This window comes from Equus caballus, chromosome 21, assembly GCF_041296265.1.
Source record: "Equus caballus isolate H_3958 breed thoroughbred chromosome 21, TB-T2T, whole genome shotgun sequence".
In the NCBI taxonomy this organism is placed as follows: Eukaryota; Metazoa; Chordata; class Mammalia; order Perissodactyla; family Equidae; genus Equus; species Equus caballus.
The window spans coordinates 11,174,941-11,189,991 of record NC_091704.1 but is presented as its reverse complement, the minus strand read 5'-3'; the positions used below and the strand labels follow the sequence as shown (position 1 = coordinate 11,189,991).

Here is a 15,051-nt window from a genome sequence, read left to right as displayed (position 1 = left end):
TGTCCTCCCTTTGCGTGCCTGCATTCCCTCGCTGAGTCTGATGAATCTATCTTGGCCGCAGACACCCAATCCTTTCCCTCCATGTGAGAGGGTTTACCAGTAACGACAGCTCCTTTCTTTCCCTGTCTTCTCCCTCATCCACAGCTTCACCATCGTCTCTACCCAAAAGGAAGGTACACTTCAAGCCCACCCCTCTCATGTACCCTCCCTCGACTGCAGGAGGTCTCTGTTCAGACAAATCCCTCTATGTATCTTTGCTTCTCTGGCATTGTTTTTTTTATAGCAAGTCTGGTCCTGACTGCCCCTAAGGTCCCCAGGACTCATGATTGTAAAATCATCCTTTAAAGTCTGAGCAAGATAAGCTCCACCAACAATAGTTTCAGGTGGGGCCGGCCCCATGGTCGAGTGGTTAAGTTTGCACACTCCACTTTGGTGGCCCAGCGTTTCGCCGGTTTGGATCCTGAGCACGGACCTGGCACATTCATGGACATTCATGTGTGTGTGTGTGTGTGTGTGTGTGTGTGTGTGTGTGTGTGCGTGCGCGCGCGCTGATATAGAGAGAAAGGGGAGGGAGGGAGCGGAAACAGAGACAAAGTGGAGAGATATCGAAAATGGGTCAAAATACTAATGGGTACACCTGGATAAAGGGTATATGGTTGTTTACCATCCATGCAACTTTTCCACAAGTTTATCTTTAAATAAATACATTTTAAAAATGGACCGTTGGCTGTTGTCCCAAATTTTGCCTAACCTTTGAGATTTCTGGCTTTGATTCCCGCAGCTGCCATCGCTAGCGTACCCAGACCAAAGAAGTGTGTAATGGTGACTTTAAAACAGTTGTCGCAGGTTCTGTCCCAGGCAAGAAACCCTGGATCCTCTTTGCACATTTAAAGTGTGCTAACATTCCAACAGGGTTTCACAAAATACTGGAAAAGAGCATTCCCCCCCCCAAAATTATTTTTAAAAAAATTATACATAATATAAAACAAAAACCAAAGGAAAGAACAAAATATTCAACATGTGTACAGCATGAAACCCTTAATTTCTTCCTTATCTGGTGCCACTGGGTTGTCTGTCTGCTGGGGTTTTGTGGTGTGAGTTGGTTTGCCGCCACTTCCTCTGCTCTGCTAGTCAGTTACCACTCCTGCACCGGATTTCCGTCTTCAAAAAATGTGTTGACATCTTTTGTCATATCTTCTCCCCTTCTTGTCATCCTCAAGGGCCTTATTCTTTTTAAATCCTTTGTTTTAGCAGCTTTATTGAAATATAGTTCACATACTATACATCTTACCCATTTAAAGTGTATAATTCCATGATTTTTGGTATATTCACAGATGGGTAACCATCACCACAGTCAATTTTAAAGCATTTTCATGACTTCAAAAAGAAACTTCATAACCTTTAGCTGTCATGCCCCTGTCCTCTCATCCCCCCAGCCCTAAGCAACCACTAGTCTACTTCCTCTCACTCTAGATTTCCCTGTTCTGGACATTTCGTATGAATGGAATCATATGAGGTTATTTGTGACTGGCCTCTTTCACTTCTGCGTAATGTTGTCAGGGTTTGTGCATATTGTAGCATGTATCAGTACTTTTTATTGCCAAAAAATATTACATTGTGTGGATATACCGTAGTTTATTTACCCATTCGTCAGTTGATGGACGTTTAGGTTGTTTCTGTCTTTTGACCGTTATGAATAATACTGCTATCGACATTTGTGTACAAGTTCTTGTGTGGACATATGTTTTCATTTCTCTTGAGTGTCTAGCTAGAAGTGGAATTTCTAGGTAATATGGTAATTCTGTGTTTAACTTTTGAGGAACTGCCAGACGGTTTTCCAAAACAGCTGCACCACTTTTCATACCCACCAGCAGCATAGAAGGGTTTCAGTTTCTTGGCCTTCTAACACTTGCTATTATCTAACTTTCTGATTCTAGCCATCCTGTGTGTGAAGTGCTATCTCACAGTGGTTTTGATTTGCATTTCCCTGGTGACTAATGATGTGGAGCATCTTTTCATGTAATATTTTACTTTTGGGGAAGGAGAGGAGATAAAAAAGTGTTTGATCTCCTGTGTTTAACTCATCATACAGCAGCTCGTTTTAAATGTATTACAGGAAAAAAACTTTCTTCTAAATCTTTGAAAACACTTGCATGGTGATGTGAAGTCCTTATCACATGTACAGTTTTCTCCTTCTGTGCTCTCTACGTGCTGCAGTCACTGTGTGACTGAGGGACTGCAACACCGTGCACTGCATTTGCTTAGGAAGATTCCTTTCTGCGTGGGGTGGAGGGAGGAGTTAACTCAGTGACTTTTCAGGCTTGACTACAGGGCTGAGCAGAACTGATGGCCAGAGCATCTAAAGCTCAGTGCGTTTCCTCCCCATGGCTCTGTCCATCTGTCTTGGGTCAGTGAGCTCCACAGGTAGTAAATGTCAAAGAAACATGAGAGCTGTGACATGGGCACAAAGCATACACCTGAGAGACGGACGGCAGGATGTTCCCATGGGCTTTTGCCCCTTAACCGTAGTGTAGGAGACGGGCCGTATCACACGTGCAAGATGATGACAGTGAAAGTGGGGTCAGGGGTGCATGGGAAGTTCCACGGCTCTTGTGCGTGTTTAAACATCTCTGTAATAGAAGCTTAAAATAATGAAAGAAGCTGGGTGCCTCCTAAAGAGAGGGAGGGGACGAGAGGAGACCTGGCAAGGGGGCTCAGTCCGTCAAGACGAGGGTTCAGCTCTCTCAATAAGGACATTTCAGGAAGTGTAATCACTGAGGTTAGGAAGGAAACGTCTTTTCATATAACTGGAAAGAAGGAAAGGAGGAACGGGAAAAGGTTTTTGTGAAGCTTTATTGACGGAAAGTTCCTGTCTCCTGACTTCTAGTTCCTCTGTGATCAGTGGTCCAGCACATCTACTGAGCAAATGGAGACAGCCTAAATTTGAGGAAAGTGGAGGAGATTTGAAATAAATTTGAGTGTCCCTGGAGAGAGAATGGAGTAAGGAAACAGCGACCTAAGCTCCATTTGTTTTGTTCTCATGTTAGTAAGCATGGGATAATTCTTTGTGGAATGAGTGAGTAATTTCCAGCTAGTGCTGGGGCTGAATTTACTGTGGCATCGGTAGACTCCATTGTGAGATTTAATCCAATAGTGATCAATTAGATATAGGAAGGCATTTCTGGGAAAGGCAGAGAGATGGGATTTTGCCAGACAGGAAGGATTAAAAGGGATTGGATGGGGCCCATTAGTAGCGGAGCTGTTTAAATGTTGGTTACCTGACAGACCATCAAGTCTACCCCGGAGAGGGAGGAAATGTAAACAAGAGCTTGACGGACAGACAAGGAGTAAGTGGAAAAATGAATGGCCTGGAGTTGGAAAGTTAACAAGGGGCATGTGAATCAGAAGAATGAGAGACGAGGCCAAGGGGTGGAATGTCCGACTGTAATAATCTGGATGGCTGAAGTGTTCCTGGTGATAAGCTCTGGAGTGTGGCAGTAACTACACTGGAATGGAAGGAAAGGACCCTAAGATGAGATGATGCAGAAACTGAGAGGCTGGTCTTTGGCTGGTCTATCCACATCGATGGTAGAGCCCTCCATGGCCTCCTCACCTCTTCAAGTCTCCTGCCCTGGGCCCCATCCCCCTCCCAGGACCTCCACAGAATCTGCATTCTTTCTTTGACCTCAAGTTTCAGACATTGTGGGGTCAATGGCATAACTCTGGACAAGAAGATACAAGTGTGGAGTGAGAGAGGCTGTAGTGGACACCGGTTTTGTTTTTGGTTTTTGTTTTAACACCTAGCATTCACAAGTCTTTCTGGGAAAACTACCTCCAGTGCCCTCTGGGATACTCACCCCATTTGTGTAGAGTGTGTGTGTGTGTGTGTGTGTGTGTGTGTGTGCGCGCACGCACATGCGTGTTCGGTTTTGTTACAATAGTTACCATTATACTTGTATCTTTTCTAATGTCCTCAAATTCCTTTCCCTTACTTGGAGTCTTATTTCGTTTGTCACCTATATCTTGACCCCCTCATATTACTTATAGAACAATCATTTTATTCTATTTTTCCCTTTTTCTCCTCCCTTCCATTTTTAAAATCATGTTTTTAGAAAACAAAATTGGTATTTTATTTTTCCACCCTTGTAACATCTTTATTTTACTTAGACATCTACAACTTAATGTATTTAATGCTCACCATCATAATGCTTTTTGAATTTGGCCCCAGTTGACACTCAGCCAATTTTTGAGTCCCAGTCTGTCTAAGTGGAGTTGCCTTTCCTCCAAACCCCTATTGTAAGGGTGGGTATGTGTGCAGTCCATGGTGAGACCCCCATATATCTGTAACCTGGTGCACAGTCTGGGACTCACCTCTGGTTCATGAGCTGCAGGTGTTCTGGGGGAGACCAACCATGGCTCCACCAAGGCCGTGAATATCAGAGGCGGCACTTCCATCCCGATAGGTGAACTGTACACACTAAGGGCAAGATCTTGTATATTCTTATTAAGCATAGATGGAAGGAAGGCAGAAAGATCACCTTCCCAAAGAGGGGGATGCCATGCCTGATGACCTCCCTGCAGATAGTGTTTAGTATTCAAAGAACAGCCCAGTGCCTTTTTGGAATAAGGCATCAGTGTGCTGTGCAGTGCCTGGATCAGCCTCAAGGTGGTGATGCCTGGATCAGATTGAGGAGGGGGCGGGGGGAACAGGAAACAGGACAGGGTCACCATATGGATGATGAGGCATAAAGCTTTGTTCTACCAGCAAGGTCCTTCTTTCCCCTCTTCATTTTTTCTTCCCTCCTCGCTTACTCCATGTCATCTTTTCCTTACTCTCAGCTTTATTTTATCCTGGGAGGTAGGTGGCTACCTGATCAACATTGTTACTACTGGCAGCTGAGTGATGCTTTTGCTCTGCAACAAAATGTCATTGGGCAGTCTGAAGAAATACCTACAGAGGGGAACCACTTCCCCCAGGTGCCTTTCCAGTAGGGAAACCTCAATGTAAAGTTTAAAGTATTCTTCCCTAACACATTAATATGACTCACATGACAGATTCTTAAGGTGTGTCTGTGCTGTTCCTAGCCCCTCCCCCACCAGCCCAGGATCCACTGCAGCAATACCCTCCCCCACCCCCCAAATCCCATTTAGGGTTCACCCCCTGTGGGGTCCTCTGGTCACTGACCTTTAAATCATGATGAAGCCACTGTTTTTTCTTCATTGTTGTTTTATGAATTGCATACCTATTCTTGACCCTCTTCGGATAGAGAACACCTGTCTTCCCTACTCTCTGAAGGATGTAAAACATTCAGTGAGCGGAAGGTGTGGGCTGCTCTACACTTTCGTTAAGGCTAAGCGAAGAGGCAGGAGGCAGAACCCACCTCCTCAAACTTCATCAGGGAGGAAATGGGCTTTTGGGAGCACGTGATATCTCTTTGTCAACAAGAGCTGCAGAGCACTGGTGACCTTTCAGAAGCCAGAGGAAGCAATCAGTAAGAGCTGAACTCACTCCTCCTTTTCCCTAAGCACAAGCCCTGAGTTACCTGAAACCCATGCCCCCAACACAGGACACAGAAAAGACATCACTATTATTAGAGAATCATTTATTGGGGAGAATTAATATTCTCCACAAGAAGGAATTATTTTGCGGTGGGAAATTTTCCGCTCTCGAAACGCTGGAAAAGCGTTTTCTGTTGACATAGAGACGGATCCCTAAACATAGTGCCTTTAGCAGTGGTGAGAACAGCTGGAGGCCCCTGGGCCGGCTTGACGCCTGCAGCTGGAGCTTGGATGGGGCACATGCTCCCTGCGGGGCACAGATAAGGGACGCTTCTGATCCAATAGCTGATCTTTAAATGCCACGACTTTCTGAGGGTGTCCTTTCTGGTCTCTGATCCATCTAGAACATGTAGGATAATTCCGGCCAGCAAAGACAACTTCTTGGTGGCAGGACTTGGTGTTTGGCACTTTACAGGAGGGAGCCCTGTAGTTGGAAGGATGCCCCTGGACGGGCTCTGCCTGGGCCTGCTCTTCTGCCTTCTGCTCAGTTTTCACAAACTTCCTCAGGGAAGGAAGGGGCTCTTGAGGGCGGGTGACCTCTGTTGCACACCGCTGCCCCAGTTTCTCCACTGGGAACTTCCCAGGGACCGTCCTGGTCTTCTGAGCCGTGGTGGTCCCAGTAACGGTAGCTCTCCCTTTAACCAGGCCTCTGCTCTGTGCAGATGATATGGGGTTGCCCTTTTCCTGGGGATGTTCTTGCTTTTTGCCTTTTGTCCCAGGATGAAGCCATTGAAAAATGTGGTTCATCTTTTTTCTGAACAGACTTTCAGGAGGAGGCTGTGCCTTCTGTGATGAGGTCTGGGAAGACTTGCTCCCAAGCGTCTCCTCTGATGCTGTGATCTGAGTAGGGAAACTCTTTCTTGTAGGTTGGGATGTCCCCAACCCTGCATCCCCTCCACCAAGCTCTTCTTTGTTGGGGCCCGGAGGGCTCACTCTCATTGTAGCTGGTGGGAATTTCTTATCCTCGGACCTCTTTAGGTCTTTCTTAGGGACCCAAGGCTCCTGCCGCTGCTGCCTGCTGATCCCACTGTCCTCCAGATGGACACGCAGCACCTGGGAAGCTCCCATGTCCCCACTGGAGACACCGTCGGCATGAGTCGCTGAGGCCTTGTAAGTCAAGCTCTCTGAGGCAGGGGACCTGTCAGTGTGTTGGCCTTGGACCTGGCTCTGATTCCTCTTCTCCAGTTTCGACTTTAATTCCCCAAACAGATGTTCCTTAAGATCCGATGACTTTGGATCTTGGGGAACTTGTCTTTTTGGTGCAGGGCTTTCAATGGTCCCAGTAATTTCTATTTTACTGTGATTCTCACGTATCATTTGGGAGCTTCCTGGCTTGCTGGTTGTCAACACATTACCAGTTTTTGACTGCAGAGCGTTGAGCTCCTTGGCCCTGAATATGTCCCTGGCCGTGTTGTGCACGGAAAAGTGTTCCGACTTCATCTTTTTGTCCTGTCGCCCTTCTCTTCTATCACTGGAACTCACTCTCTCATCCTTTGTCTCATGTTTGGCACCAGCTTGCCTTGCAGGCAGCTCTGGGGGGCATCTGTTGCCTAGCTGAGTAAATTTCTGACTCGCTTTGCCTGTGATGCCCCATGTGACAGGCAGATGAGTCTGCCTGGCACCCTTACTCCTCTGAACAACCTCTGCAATCTCTTGGTTGATACCAGAGGGTGATTGTCTCGGCACCCCTTGTCCTTCCCTGCCCATAGGTGAAGTAGCAGGGCAAAGACGATCCAGGACCAGGGCTGAATTTGTTGTTTCCGCTTTTTCTTGAAGAACAGATTTAGAGCTTCCTCTATGGGGCTCGAAGCCCTCGGATTTGGAGTCGACTTCCAAAGTTGGGTTATTTGAGGGGGGCCAGTAGAAATAGGGCAAGGACTGGGATGCAGCATCTTCCAATTTAAACGCCTGTATGGATTCAAGGACCCTGCAGGGCAGGCCCCACTCCATCCTCATACGGAAACTTTTAATATGGGTTTCCATCATCTGTTGTGCACTGGAATCAATGAAGCAAAGCTCCTGGAAGGTATTCAGGGAGGATTCCCCACCCACTGAAGGTGGCAAACTCCTCTGTGTTATTTGGGTGCGGGATTTGTCAGAAAGCAGCAATGTCTGCTTGCTAGCATGCCATGAACTGCACACAGTCCCAGGGAGCCGAGCCTCACTGATTTCCTCAAACTTCTTGCTCAAATGTGCTTTCAGGACATTTTCAAGTTGTTTCTGATCTAGACTTTCCTCCAAGGCCCTTGAAGTTTTCCCTGACAGACTTGCCATGTGACTATTTAGGTCTTTCTCAGAGTCATATGCCGGATCCTTATCTGAAGAGCTCTCTGGGTCACTCAACAGATGAGCTTTTGGGCCGTTCTCTGGGCTATGCCCCTGATCCTTCCCCATCTCCTTCTCTACCTGAAGCAGTTCTGAACCCCTCTCATGGAAGCTTTTGGATTGGCTCAATCCAACATTTAGATCTTTGTTCACCGAGATCCGTGAGAGTCCACGATTGCTTTCTGACTTAGCTATCTCTGAGAAATCTCTTGGAGGCATCATCAGTGACAGACACTCACAGATCCTGCGGGGCAGGCCCCACTGGTGTTGGATGAGCCTCTTTCGAAGGTGATGTTCCAGTTTCTTCCTCAGCTCATCACTGAGAGGAAACTCTACGGGAAGGGTGGAGATGGAGGCATGGGCCTGGGAGGCCTGATGGTAAGGAAAGTTGGGAGCTGAAGAACAAAATTCTTCCTGAGATCTTTGGACTACAGAGGGGGAACCCCACAAACTTTCCTGTTGCTTCTGCAACACTTTCCATTCCAGTTGTTGAATTTCAGATGAGGTGAGAGACTCTGATTCATCCTGGGGTCTATGGTAACACACTCCACAGATCCTTATCTGGGGTAGAGGACCAGATGGTAGGATTGGGAGTGGGGATTTAAGGTGGGCCTGGGACTTGACCTGAGTGAGAGGTAGGGGCTGGGATTGGGGCAGGGTTTGAGGCAAGGGTTGGGGCTGGATCTCAGGCAAGGATGGAGGTGGGCGATGGAGAGGTACTGGGGATTCTTGGCTCATGGAGGCATTTGAGATGGTATTGAAAAGGAAGATTGTGGTGCAGTCACTTGAGTCACGGATAGCAGAGGGCAAGGACTCGCTGTGCAGAGATGGGAGACCCCAGAAGAGCTGCATACATTTTTCCTGTAAATGGTCCTCCAAGATTTTAGGATATGGGGGCTGCTCACGCATGTGCAGCTCCTTTGGTCTGCCTGCACTGCTCCAGAAAGGAAGGGAGAATGCTGAGTCACACTCATCAGCATTTGACTCTGACATTTTCCCCGAAGGATCTAGTTGGTGGCCTGGCCTAAGCTTTTTTGGAAAAGAGCCCTTCTCCTTCTCCTTTTCCTTCCACATCAGGAAATCACTCCTCTTTCGGACTTGTCTCTCCAGGAGTGACAGGACATGAGGGCTGAGAAATGAGAGGTTACCAGGCTCTATAAGGTTAGCTGTAGGGTGTCTCTCCAGAGAGGACTCTGAAGAATGGAGGGCAAGAAACTCTCGATTAAAATCACGTGGTGCCAAGGTGGAAGGTGCTAAGAACAAGTCTTTGGCACAAGCTTGCCACCAGGATAATTCTGAAATTGACAGGCTTGAATGGTCAGTGCCTCTGATTGTTGGGACATAAGTGGACAACCCACCAGGGCTATCTGGAGATGAGTTCTCTGGAACAGACTTCAATAAAATGGAAACCGATTTAGATTGAGTCACAGTTAAAGGGTGGTCTGTCGGTGGTGAGACAGACAGGCTTGGTGGTCCGTGATGACAAGCCAGTGAGTCACTGGGATTCATTATCTGGGACAAATTTGGTAAGGGGTTAATATCTTGGGAAAGGGTGCGGTCAAGAGAGAAGATCGTATTCAGAGACAGAGTGGCCTCTGGTTGGAGAATAGGATCCATTGCCTGGGTGTCATGTGGTGGGAGAGGGGGAAGGGCAAGGGGTTGGGGTGGGGAATGGTCTGCTGGGAATTTGGACTCCAAGGGAGGAAAAGGCTCTGGTGGCATAGAGTGACCCGGTGGTGAGGGTGAAAGAAAGTCAGCTAAGGGTGTCATTGGGTTAGGTGAGAGGACGGAGGGGGGCGGTGGGGAAGGGTCAGGTGGAGGGGATGGTGTTAGGTCTCCTGGAGGGATTTCTGAGAAGGCAGAGGACAGAGTGAATGATGACTCAGTCCCAGAAGCTGTGGAAGCCATAGAGGACACAGAGGCAGTATCATCTTCCAGGTCCTCCAGGAACAGCAGCCGATTGATCTCAGCAGTTGTGCTATTACACACCTCACAGGAGGGGTCTGGGCATAATAGTTGACGAATGCGGGTGGTATCGAGAGGCCGGCCTAGGGGCCTGCGGGAGACAGGAAGTAGAAAACTGTAGCCAGGACCAGAACAAGGAAAGGAGGACCTGCTGGCCTGTCAGGGGAGGGGCCACCTGAAGCCTGCTGCCCCTTCACAATGCCCCACATCTATGACTTCACCATACACTCAGCAGCCCTCACCCCAAGGCCTTCATTCACATACCCGTTCCTATGGCAAACCCCTCCCATGACTACTGCAGGCTGTACTGAATCCCTGGAATTGCAGAGAACATGTTAAAGAAGGATCAGGAAAGAAAAGACTAGTCACCTTTTCAGAATAGAAATTAGCCTCCTTTTCTCCTCTGTTTCCCTCTGGTAGTTTCTCCAACCTGGGAAACCAGAAGAGTGAATTACATGTAATAAAGGTAGAAGCATAGGTGTTACACGGGAGTCCCTTTATGGGAGACCCTTGGGATATTAACGGGATATTAACTCTGAAAGCCCCAAGAATCAGTAGATGTGGTCAAACGGTCAATGATAATATTAATAAGGTTCACATGTGTTTGTTGCTTCATTTATAAAGTACTGTCACATACATTATCCCATGGGATGTTCAAAACCACCATGTGAGGAACATAGGTCAATGGTTACCTCAAAGAGGAGTCTGATCATCCAGGAAGTCAACGTAGTTTCACAAGGTCAGGAGACAGAAGTTCTGACTCTTGACATCTCCCACGGCAACCCACTGGGCAACACCCATTGTCCAGGCCCATCACTGCTTCATGCCCAGAGCTGGGCAGAGCAGGAATCTGAGAAATGTCTCGGGTTCTGACTACCTTCCCATGAGCCTTTCCTCTGAGGCCTCTATTTTCTGAGAGGGACTCTATCTAGCGACTGATCCTCAGAGACCATGGACCTGGGACCTCATGGAGAGGACAGGAAGGGTCACCCTTGGAGAGCTCAGGTGGGATAGGTGGAACCTTACCACTTGATGTTCCACCTTTTCTTCTCCTCTTGGCTCTGCCCTGACGCTGAGAACAAAAAGAAAAGAATGAGGAGTGAGGACTTAGTTGGCTTGCTCCTCTCTCTAGGAAACTCAGATATTCATCCAAGATTAATGTCACTCTCTATTTTTATTACTAGCACTTTGTGTTCTTTCCCTTTCTGAATTTCTAAAGGTGATAACATACTTTCAATTTTTCCTTCTTTGAAAAACTCGGAGGATTTTTGGCTAGAGTCTACACTTGATCTTCTCAGTCAGAAGTCCTCTGCTCAAGGAGGGCATAGACTCTGAGGCCCACAGTCACATCTGTGCTTCCTCAGATAGGCCCCTGTATCCTGGGACAGAGCTCACACTCCAGTGTCTGCTCAGAGGCTCAGCCCTGCTCTCCTGATCTGCCCAATACAAAGGACGGTTTGGTCGAATGACGCCCGTCATGGGAATGTGACTCGTGATCCAGTGTTGGGAACAGTGTTCTCCTACACAGATCCCAAACTCTCTAAATAACCTAATGCAGGGCCGTGAAATCACTGATGGGATTTTATCCGGGAATCCTCCACCACACCCAGATGGTCTGTGAGTTTTAAATGGGAAACAGTCCCAGCTGAACCCCTAGTCCTGCCTGGCCTATTCCCCTAGGAGGATGATGTTCTATCCTCTATTCAGACTTGCCATCTTAGGAGTCTCTCTGGACCAACTCATTTAAAAATGTGGGACTAGAAATGGAAACAACAATAAAAAATCCCTGTTGGTGGCTTGCCCAGGGATCCTTACCTTTTGGTAGATTTTGGTTTTCCACAAGGTTGGTAAAGATGGAATCCCCACCAGGAAGCACAGGAACAGAAGAAGCAACCACAACCCACACACGATGGTGAGGTTGCGGTCACTATCTAAGAATGTTGAGCAGATGCTCAAAAACAACTCAATATGGCTATTCAGAAATGAGAGAACATTCCATTGACTGAACTCCATTTTCTGAATCGCAAGGCTGCCTGAGGCAACTGAGCTCTGAGAGTGTCCGCACTTGCTTATAATCCCAGGCCTGCATCACAGAGCACTGAAGAGTCACAAAGGGTTTCAGAGGGTGGGGGAGGGGACATGAAGAGGGTGTGCCCATGGCCCCTTCCCCCCACCAGCCCAGCTGATCTCTCCATCCATCCTGGGCCCTCCAGGTCCCTCTGCCCTACCCTGCCATCCTATTTTCCAACTCTGTCCGTTCATGAAATCATACAATTACATTAATGAAATTTTCTGCCTGTTCCACCTGTACTCCAGATATTACCTGGGCCCCCTTTACTGTTTGGAGAGCTTGACTTTGGTTTCACCAATTCCACTGCCTCGAAAGTCTGAAATGCTCCCTGGAATTTTTGCTTGTACCCAGACATTTACACTCAGAATCATATATGTCCTCAAATCCATCTTTCCTTTAGAATGTTTTTGCCTTACATGAACCCTGATATAGAACTTAAAGTTCTTCTTTACTCATTTGGTTTTGTGAATGTTGAATAACAAATTTTAGTTTTTTGCTTCAGTCAGCCTTTACCATTCTCAGCCAGTGGGGCTGACTCAAATAACTGAAATGAGTAATTCATTATTCAACATTCACTAGACTAAAATCAGTACAGGTGTACCTCACTTAATGAAAGGGAAATGTTTAGAGAAATGCATCATTAGGCAATTTCATTGCTGTGTGAACATCACACAGTGTACTTACACAAACCTAAGTGGTAGAGCCTACTACACACCTAGGCTATGTGGTGCTACCTGTATGGGACCACTGTCATATATGTGGTCCATCAGTGACCGAAACATCATTAATATTGTTATGTGGTGCGTGACTGTGGTGGATGACAATGACAAAATGGAATACCATTTTCAAGGCTTCTAAAATGGAGCTGGGAGGCCATTAAGGAAGTGGGGCTTATGCTTGTACACCACATCCACCACCAGACGTTAACTGAACTTTTGAGCTTTACCTGACAGCAGAGGTCACATCTTGAAGTGTTTCCTCATTCCAAGAAGGGACAGTCTGCCTAGGACCAACTATGTTCTGGCAAGTCAGCTCACCCCATGCCAGAACCAGTCAGTAACTGTTCACTGTAGACCTTTGTAAGCCTGTGTCCTTTCCTTTTATCTACCCCTGCCTCCTTTGTCTTCCTAGGAGCACATTTGAGCTTCTACTCGAATCTACATCTCCTGAATTGCAATTCTTGAGACCCCAAATAAACTTTTTGGTTCTTTTGCAGTTTATGCCTCTTATTTGCTGACTTTATATGGTGACAGAAGTGGGATCCCTAGCTACTGACCTTCAATTCTGGTGCCACTTCACAGACACAAGCAAGGTGCCTGCAAAGAATCTTTTGTGCTCTGCTGTCTCCTCCTGGTGGCTCTGGTTCCTGGTGGTAAGTCCTCCTGGGCCTGGACCTCCCATTTTTGGTAGAGGTCCAGACTCTTTCTGTAGGCGTCCTTTGATACTGGTTCTGGCCATCCTTCCGTTGTCAGCTTTGTCAGAAACTTCTGTTTCTTTCACTCCTTTTTTGGGCCTTTGATCCTTTGGTAAGTTCATACAAATGAGAAATCCATTTTCTAAGAGGACCACCAAAGAACAGCCCCACTCTGGGACTCCTGCTGGTTTTGTCTTTAAAGAATACAGACCTTCTACATGTAGATTTTTGTCCCACTGGGCTCAGATTACTCAGGGTGATTTAAGGCTTCACTGGCCTAAATGGGGCTCCTTTGAAATTCCTAAATTGGTTTATCTGTGCACTCAATTGGAAAAAGCCTATCAAACCAAACAAATAAAATGGGAAACTTTTTAACATTGGTATCTTGAGGCCTCTAAATGAAACACTGAAAAGGACACTTCCTTGCAAGCCATAACAATGTCGTAACTAAGAATTTCAAGTGATTAAATGTAAATGCCATCGATAAAAGAATATTAACTCCTCCTGTATTTGTCAGGGTTCTCTGGAGAACCAAGGAGATTATCTATATATATATAATATATATTAATAGTGATATATAATAGAATATATAATCCATTGTATCTATATTTAAATTCATTTATTTAGTTCTATAAATTACATATATACACATAAAATTTATATATAAAAGAAACTTTGGCCTCGCCCCTAACTGCCTAAAAGAATTTAAGACAGAAGGCCTGTTCCAGGAAGGAGCTGTCAACGTAGGGAACTCTAGATGTGGTAGAGAAGAAGGTACCTAGCCGGGCCCATTTTACACAAGTTCTCTCTCATTTGTTTAGAGATGGCCCAGCAAACATTTGGTTTTCTGTCTCCTTGTGAATTGGCTTCCTCCTCTTTGAAGTCCCAAACCATGACCCCCAACCCCGCGCCTTTGTAAAATATCTAAACCCTAACCATAGACCTGGCAGACACGCTGTAGACTGAGCAGCAGCATGAAGACCAGGGTCAACCTGATGACATTGTGGGTGGGACTACTGGCTGCTTGTCCACATCCTTGTCCTGGGTGCCCAGGAAGGCAGTCACGCAGCAACTTGCAGTGAGGTGTGGCGTGTGACTATGTTTCAGCCAATGCAATGGGAGTGGAAGTGGTGTGTGCCATTTCCAGGTTGGAACTTTTGAAAGCATGTGTGTCTTCTCCGTGTTCCTTCTTTCTCCTTGTGCAGATTGGTTGCAGACGACGATACAGGCATCAGGAATGGCAGAGCCAAGAGACGGGAATTCATGGGTGACTGACACACCCTGTGGAAGAGAACCACCTGCCCAACGCGAAACCCACCTTGGCCTGTAAGGTAATCACACATAAATTTCTACTCTCTGGTTATTCTTTTTCGGGATCTGCTTGTTATTTTCTTAACTATTATGGAAATATTTCAAATATGCAGAAGAGTACATAGTATGACCTCTATCTCCGGCCCCAATACCCAGAAAGAACAGACGTTCAATTCTGCCCTATTTGCTTCCGATGTTGCATTCATTTGCTGGGGCTGCCATGACAAAATACCACACGTAGGGTGGCTTAAACAATAGAAATTTATTTTCTCACGGTTCTGGAGGCTGAAGTTCAAGATCAAGGCATTGGCCGGTATAGTCTCTTCTGAGGCCTCTCTCCCCGGCCGCTTCTCCCTGTGTCCTCACACGGTCTTCCCTCTGTGTGTGTCTGAGTTCTAATCTTCTC

The 15,051-nt window shown here is 46.7% G+C and overlaps 1 protein-coding gene and 1 long non-coding RNA gene across 50 annotated transcripts in view; one reads left to right on the top strand and one right to left on the bottom strand.

Annotated features, from left to right (window-relative positions):
- LOC138919734 (ral guanine nucleotide dissociation stimulator-like) overlaps positions 1 to 15,051 on the top strand; it is a 175,753-nt gene that overhangs the window by 123,181 nt on the left and 37,521 nt on the right. For all 49 annotated transcript variants that reach the window (XM_070245992.1, XM_070245982.1, XM_070245986.1 and 46 more), the window contains 2 exons: positions 13,137 to 13,292; positions 14,540 to 14,665. The gene's annotated coding sequence lies outside the window, so the exon portion shown is untranslated. The remainder of the gene's footprint in view (positions 1 to 13,136; positions 13,293 to 14,539; positions 14,666 to 15,051) is intronic.
- LOC138919735 (uncharacterized) lies at positions 5,587 to 11,893 on the bottom strand. Its single transcript, XR_011430194.1, has 4 exons — positions 11,665 to 11,893; positions 10,876 to 10,921; positions 10,219 to 10,279; positions 5,587 to 9,940 (listed from the first exon to the last, which is right to left on the bottom strand). It is a non-coding gene; the product is annotated as an uncharacterized lncRNA (long non-coding RNA).